This window comes from Lactuca sativa, chromosome 4 (assembly GCF_002870075.4).
Source record: "Lactuca sativa cultivar Salinas chromosome 4, Lsat_Salinas_v11, whole genome shotgun sequence".
Taxonomy (NCBI): domain Eukaryota; kingdom Viridiplantae; phylum Streptophyta; class Magnoliopsida; order Asterales; family Asteraceae; genus Lactuca; species Lactuca sativa.
Window position 1 is genome coordinate 389,174,347 of NC_056626.2, and position 7,047 is coordinate 389,181,393.

The following is a 7,047-nucleotide window of genomic DNA, read 5'->3' on the forward strand; positions in this document are numbered from 1 at the left end:
AAAATGATTGTTTTCTTGTTCTTTTATGTGATAAACACATCAAGGATGGATCTAGACAAGTCCTTAAGGCATTGTGAAGCATCTAGACACCCTAAAGCACCCTTTGGCACTAAACTTAGTGTTTACGGTTTTGGGAGCCTCCTAAAACCGTGAACACCTTGTTCTTGGTGTTCTTGGGACTTTTCCTTGGTATAAATATCTATAACAAGCTTTAAATGACTCTAGGATAGAAGTACTTACTTTGTGGAAGCTTGAAATGAACCTAAAGTCCAAGAACACTAGTGTGTGTTCTTGGTGTTTTGGAAAAATCTAGTCAAAACACATAAATGGATGGATGAAAAGATGTACAATCACTAGATTAAGTGTTATACTAACTTGAAAGGGCTAAAACACTTACTAGATTGAAGATAATGAGCAAAAACTTGGATGATACTTGAGAGAGTTTTTGGAGTTTACTCTTTTGGGTAAAATGAAAAGTGATCTACTTTGGGGAGTAAACTCATGCTTAAGGCATGAGTCTACAGTTTTTGAGGGTGTTTACGGCCCAAACATAAAATTTTGGCCGTGAACATCTAAGCTACGTGGTATTCGCGGTTTAGAAATTTCAAGTCCCGAGACGGCCCATCCGTTCACCCGTTCGTTTAAAGATTAATTAATAAAATAATCAAATGAACTTTAATTTCCTAAAATCAAGTAAAAGTGAACTTGACTTATAATATGAAGTGATTGATTCTAGGTTTTTACCGAATGAAAATTTCGGGTTGTCACACTTTATCATACCCTAGGCCCTTTGACTGATTATGTTTAAATTGCATGCAGTGGTCTATCATGTTGGCAACTACGTCACTTGAAACAACAAGTTTTCTAAAATCAAAATCAGCAATTTCAAATTTGCCCTATAATGTTTCAAGTTCAGTAACTAACTCAGCATTCTGTCTCTTTATGTAGTCATAATTTTCACATTTATTACTATAGTTTTCTTGAAGTCTTCTAAAGTCCTTTATTTTAGTTTCTAACTAGGCCTTAAGGGGTTTTTGTCCTTTATTTTAGTTTCTAAGGTCCTCTACTTCTCTACGTAGTGTTTCAATTTCCTCATGAAGAATTTTAACATAATCAATACAAGCTTTAGAGCATGAACGCAAACTTACCTCATTTTTCTTCGGTTCAGAAGTAGAAGATACCGTCAATGCAAACTATAGCTCCATCATTTGATTTTCAGCTGCAACACTCTCTACGGAAGCTTCACCACCAACTTGAGCCAAATGAGCATTTTCAGGTCCTGATATATTCAGGGTCTGCATCGGATCCTCCCAGTCAAATGACCGAGCAACCATAGCCTTCTCACTGTTGACCTGAGCACCGCTTCGATTGTTCTCTACCGCAACCATTATCCGGTCATTGTTTAATCTTTTATCTGGCTTCGGGCACTCACGAGCAAAATGACATGGCAGTGGAAGTTGAAACAACGCAACTTTCCCTTGCTGAACCCTACCTTTTTATCAGCACTCATCCCCCAATTATTCTTCCCGGTCTTCTTCGCAAACTGCTTTGCCCTAAAAACTACCATGGCAATTTTCCATGTAATATCCATTTCTTCTACGTCTTCAGGATGAATCTGATCAAGATCAGCAAATGACAGTTGTGGCGGAGGATCTCCAACTACAAGAGCATTGTAGCAGTTAAAAACTCTTGTAGTGAGAGCAATATTTTCATCACACTCCTTGCTGTTTGAGGAAGAGGCCACATTAGAAGGAGAATCAGCTTGAGTAGCAGTGAATGATTGGTTCTGAGAGAAAGACATGGCTGATGCAACGGGAAGTGAAGTAGCTGATGGAGTGGAAAAGGATTGAATCTGAGCTTGCTGAGCAGCAAAGGGCTGACGTACAGAGGAAAAGTTGAGAGATGATAGAGCATTGTTAGATGAGATCCCAAGGTTTACAGCTGAGTATGAATTCACATGATTTATCTCCTGCTGTTTGTCATCAATATCACAAGCGTTGATGACTGCCATCATTTCAATGAGAGTAAGGCGACTTAGATCCTTGGTCTTCTTAATAACAGCCACGTTCATGTCCCATGACTTTGTGAGAGCATCCAATAGCTTTTTATTTATTTCAGACTTTGTGAAAAACATCCCAGCTACAGTCATCTCAGTGGTGAAAGTTTGAATCACTACAACTGTGCCTCCAGGGCTTCTCCGGGAATGTAGTTGAAAATGTTAAACCTTTGCTGCAGCATATCCTGGCGGCTCTCCTTCATGTCTTCATTCCCTTGATATACCTCAATCAGGGCTTCCCACAAAGCCTTTACAGAAGTATACTCCTTAAAACGTTGAGGCTATATCTGGAAACAGGTCCATGGTCAAAGTGGCGAAAGCCCGTTCCTGCTCCTCAACCTTTTCACTATCTTCATCAGTGTAATTTTCAACCTCTTTGTCAACTACTTACCCTGCAACAGTGCTGGTTATTCTGACAGGATTTTTAATGATGCTTCTCCAAATCTTGAAGTCCTTCATTTTAATATACTTCTTTATCCTGTACTTCCATTCAGGAAAACCTTCAGCAGACAGCAGTCCTGGAATGCGAGTGGTTGTGCTTATTACAGAGTCCAGCCCATAGTGATGTGTTTGACTTTGTGAATCCATATAATATTAATTTAAATAAAAATTAAGTTATTAATTTAAATAAAAAAGTTTATTTTCTATCTTTCTTTTTTATTTAAAATTTTTTTTTTGAGTTTCCGGTCAAAATAAGTGTTCATGGTCAAAGGGGTGTTTACGGCCGTAAACTCTGTTTACGGCCGAGAGTTTATGGTCGTAAAGATTTTGCAGTTTCTGTATATGGTCTATGAGTATCAGCTTGCGGTTGTTGAAGATGCTTTATTCACGGTCTAAGAACGAAGTTTACGGCCCAAGAAATTTCTTGAGCTTGCAGCCGTAAACTGAGTTTGTTGCCATAAACTCTAAGAACTTCAACGAATCACAATTTTTGGATTAAAATTGAAACATATTTGCAACAGACAGCAACTTCAGTTGCAAACAATGAAGAATATGGCCAAAAACTCGATTGTAGGATGGTTTGAGACTGGTTTTGCTCTGATACCAATTGTAAGGTCCTGAAACGGATCTTACCAGTGATCAAACAAACAAAACAATCAATAATAACGAGAATGAAGTAGAAACATAAATCAGAACAATCTTTCACACGTTTCTATTGATAAAAATGTAAGGTACAATTTGTCTATATCTACCGTAAACTCTGTGGCATCAACAACCATTAAATGACATAGCTAGCATCTATATATAGTGGACTTGGGCCGACCTTGGGTTTACGACTGTAAATAGGCTTACGGCCGTAAACTCATCACATAGCCGTAAACTACAAATAAGCTACTAAAACTACATATTGACTCAAAAGAACCTATTACAAATGAAAGCATAGACCAAAACATTAATCGGACCCTTCACTATCAGATATCTTGGTATATTCCAAGACCAAGGAGTAGCATAAGGAGCAACTTCGACAGCTGCTAGGAGTTTTGAGGAGGGAGAGGCTTTATTCCAATTTCAAAAAATGTGAGTTTTGGTTATGGAGGTCCATTTCTTGGGACACCTCGTTAACCAGAACGAGATTATGGTCAACCCAACCAAGATAGAGGCACTTATGCAGTAGGAGGTCCCGAAGTCTTCCTCATATATCAAGAGTTTTCTGGGTTTAGCAGTTTATTATCGGAGGTTTATTAAGGAATTTTCCAAGGTTGTTGTACCTCTAGTTCATTTGACAAGGAAGGGCATGGATTTTCGCTGGGGTCCTGAGCAGCAGGCTAAGTTCGAGATGCTAAGACAAAAATTTTATGAGGCCCCGGTGTTGACACTTTCGGAGGGCATGAATGATATTATTGTATATTACGATGCTTATATCACCAATTTGCGGGCAGTTCTTATTCAGAAAGGGAGGGTTATTGCGTATGCTTCTAGACAACTGAAGCCACATGAGGTATGGTAGCCAACACATGATTTACATTTCGGGGCGTTGGCGTTTTGCGTTAAGATTTGGCGACATTATCTATATGGGTTCGATATACCATTTACACAGATCGTAAGATTTTGAGATACCACATATATTAGCCAAGTCTGAACACGCGACAACATACATGGCTTGACTCTGTCAAGGATTACGACTGTGAGATTCTTTATCACCCAAGGAACGACAATGTGGTCACCGACGCTTTGAGGCGCAATGTTGTTAGTACTCCTACTCAAGGACACTATTTGAGGGTGACCATCAACTCCATACTTATGGATTTTATCAGGGAGGCTCAGCCGCGGGGGTCAAGAACTTCATAGGTGGCCCTGCATGAAGTAGGAGATAACATGGTACGTGGAGAGATGGCTGAAAAACTTCATTGGAGACCTTTGAGTTGTACCAACTATAAAGGAGCCAATGGAAATTTTATGTGATAGTTAAAGTGCAGTTGCCTTAGCCAAGGAACCAAGGGATCATGGGAGATCCAGACACATCGACAGAAAATACCATTTCATAAGACATCGAAGAGAAGAAGGACTCCTCGTGGCAAAGAGGGTATCATCGGTTGAGAACCCAGCCGATCCCCTCACGAAGGGATTGAATCGGGTTAAACAATCTCCAGCATGCTCGGAGCATAGGGATGAAGCATGATATTAAATTTAGTAGTTTGTTAACTTTGAAATTTGTAAAGTGTAATTGACATTTAATGATGAATAAAAGTTGTGTTTATTTATGAGTAAAGTGTTGCTATCTCCTGTCAATCTTTTACTATATTTTTTTGTATGTTTTGACTTCCAGACTAATTATGTTTGGTATATGAAAGTATTTGAATCTCCACAGTCGGTCATATGTTGGAAGTAGGTATGAATAAATAGTGTCATGAAATAGTTGCAGAGGTCTAAGTTGTTGAACATCGCTACAACACTCATGAGTGCTCATTAGTTCTGAGCATTGGACTCAACCCACACTCACTGGTATCACTTCATGGAATTTATCTGAGTGATCGTGAGACGGTAATATCATATAAGTATTAAAGCCTAGAGATATGACTTGTTGCCTATGAGTTGGTTATGCATTGATCGTACGAAACCACTTTGGTAACTCGATGTTATAAAACGTACTTTTGTGTGTGATTCAACAAGTAGTAGAATAAGCATAGGAGTCAAAGTTTATCTGTTCCTTCTTGGATTAGAAGCGATATCTGGGCCCCTCGATGATTTTGTTTTGACCTATGTACCAGGCCCAGTCAGAACCGAATTGATGTGTTCTATTTAGTTCTATGTCAAACAAATCGGAAATCGGGAAACAAACTACAGGACAATAAGTAATACATTGTTACATGTATTTGTCCGGTTGATATCTAGAACATAGGATTATATGATCACTTATCTTAAGTGGGACATCATCATCTTCTCAAATCCGAGAGACCTTGAAAGAGCTACGATTGCTGATCGGTTCCAGATGTCATACTTACAGATATAGTTATTGAACTTATCCAAGTGGGAGACTATTAGATAAGGTGTCTAAGTCCATAACTATTTCTGGTATGTACTTGACTCGACCTGGCATGGTCCATTTGGGTTGCATCGCATCATGCATTTAAATAGACTAAATGAGAGAAATAAGACTTGTGGTTTTTTAATATATTATAAGTTCTAATATATTAATAGTATTATTTAGTTAGTATTGATCAAAACTAAATTTGGAATTAATTAAGTGATCAAAAGATAACTAATTAGATAAATGGGTTGATTATGTAAATCATCCATAACTTGTATAGCGGGCTAAAAGGCTCCATGGATTATCAAGTTGGGTTAAACCCATTGGATGCTCCATGGGAGTTACAAACCCAAGTGTCATGGAAATGAAGAGTCATGTCACACTAGGGTTTACATCGTGTAACCCTAGATGTGACACACTATATAAGCAACATGTTCTCTACCAAAATCGGGTACACTAAGTTACAAGAGGGCTAGGCCGATTTTTACAAGTGTGTGCATTCTCTCAAAGTCATTCCAAAGCATTTGGTGTTGTGTGAAGCATTTGACGCATCACACTTGCGGTGCTAGGCTCTCAAGGTTTTCAAGGAATCAAATCAACTACAAGGTATGTAATTCTAGCTATCTTTTAGATTAAAAGTTCCCCATGTGTGCTAGATAGGATTATGAACCCTAGAAATCGTATTTTGCATGTATTTTTAGAAAAACATAGATCCAAGGTGTTCTAGCGTTGCATGTACACTTAGGGGTGTTAGAATGCTCATAACCTATCCGATATCTTGGTCTATTCCAAGAGTAAGGAGCAACATAAGGAGCAACTTCGAGAGCTGCTAGGAGTTTTGAGGAGGGAGAGGCTTTATTCCAAGTTCGAAAAATGTGAGTTTTTGTTATGGAGGTCCATTTTATGGGACACCTCGTTAAGCAGAACGGGATTATGGTCAACCCGAACAAGATAGAGGCACTTATGCAGTAGGAGGTCCCAGAGTCTTCTTCAGATATCAAGAGTTTTCTGGGTTTAGTAGGTTATTATCGGAGGTTTATTAAGGAATTTTCCAAGGTTGTTGTACCTCTAGATCGTTTGACTAGGAAGGGCATGGATTTTCGCTGGGGTCCGGAGCAGGAGGCTACGTTCGAGATGCTATGAAAAAAAAATTAAGAGCCCGGTGTTGACCAATTCGGAGGGCGTGAAAGATTTTATTGTATATTATGATGCTTCTATCACCAGTTTGGGGGCAGTGCTTATGCAGAAAGGGAGGGTTATTGCGTATGCTTCTAGAAAACTGAAGCCACATGAGGTTTAGTAGCCAACACATGATTTGGATTTTGGGGCACTGGTGTTTTCCGTTAAGATTTGGCGACATTATCTATATGGGGTCCGATATACCATTTACACAGATCGTAAGAGTTTTAGATACCACATAGATTAGCCAAATCTGAACATCCGACAACATAGATGGATTTACATGGTCAAGGATTACGACTATGAGATTCTTTATCACCCAAGGAAGGCCAATGTGGTCACC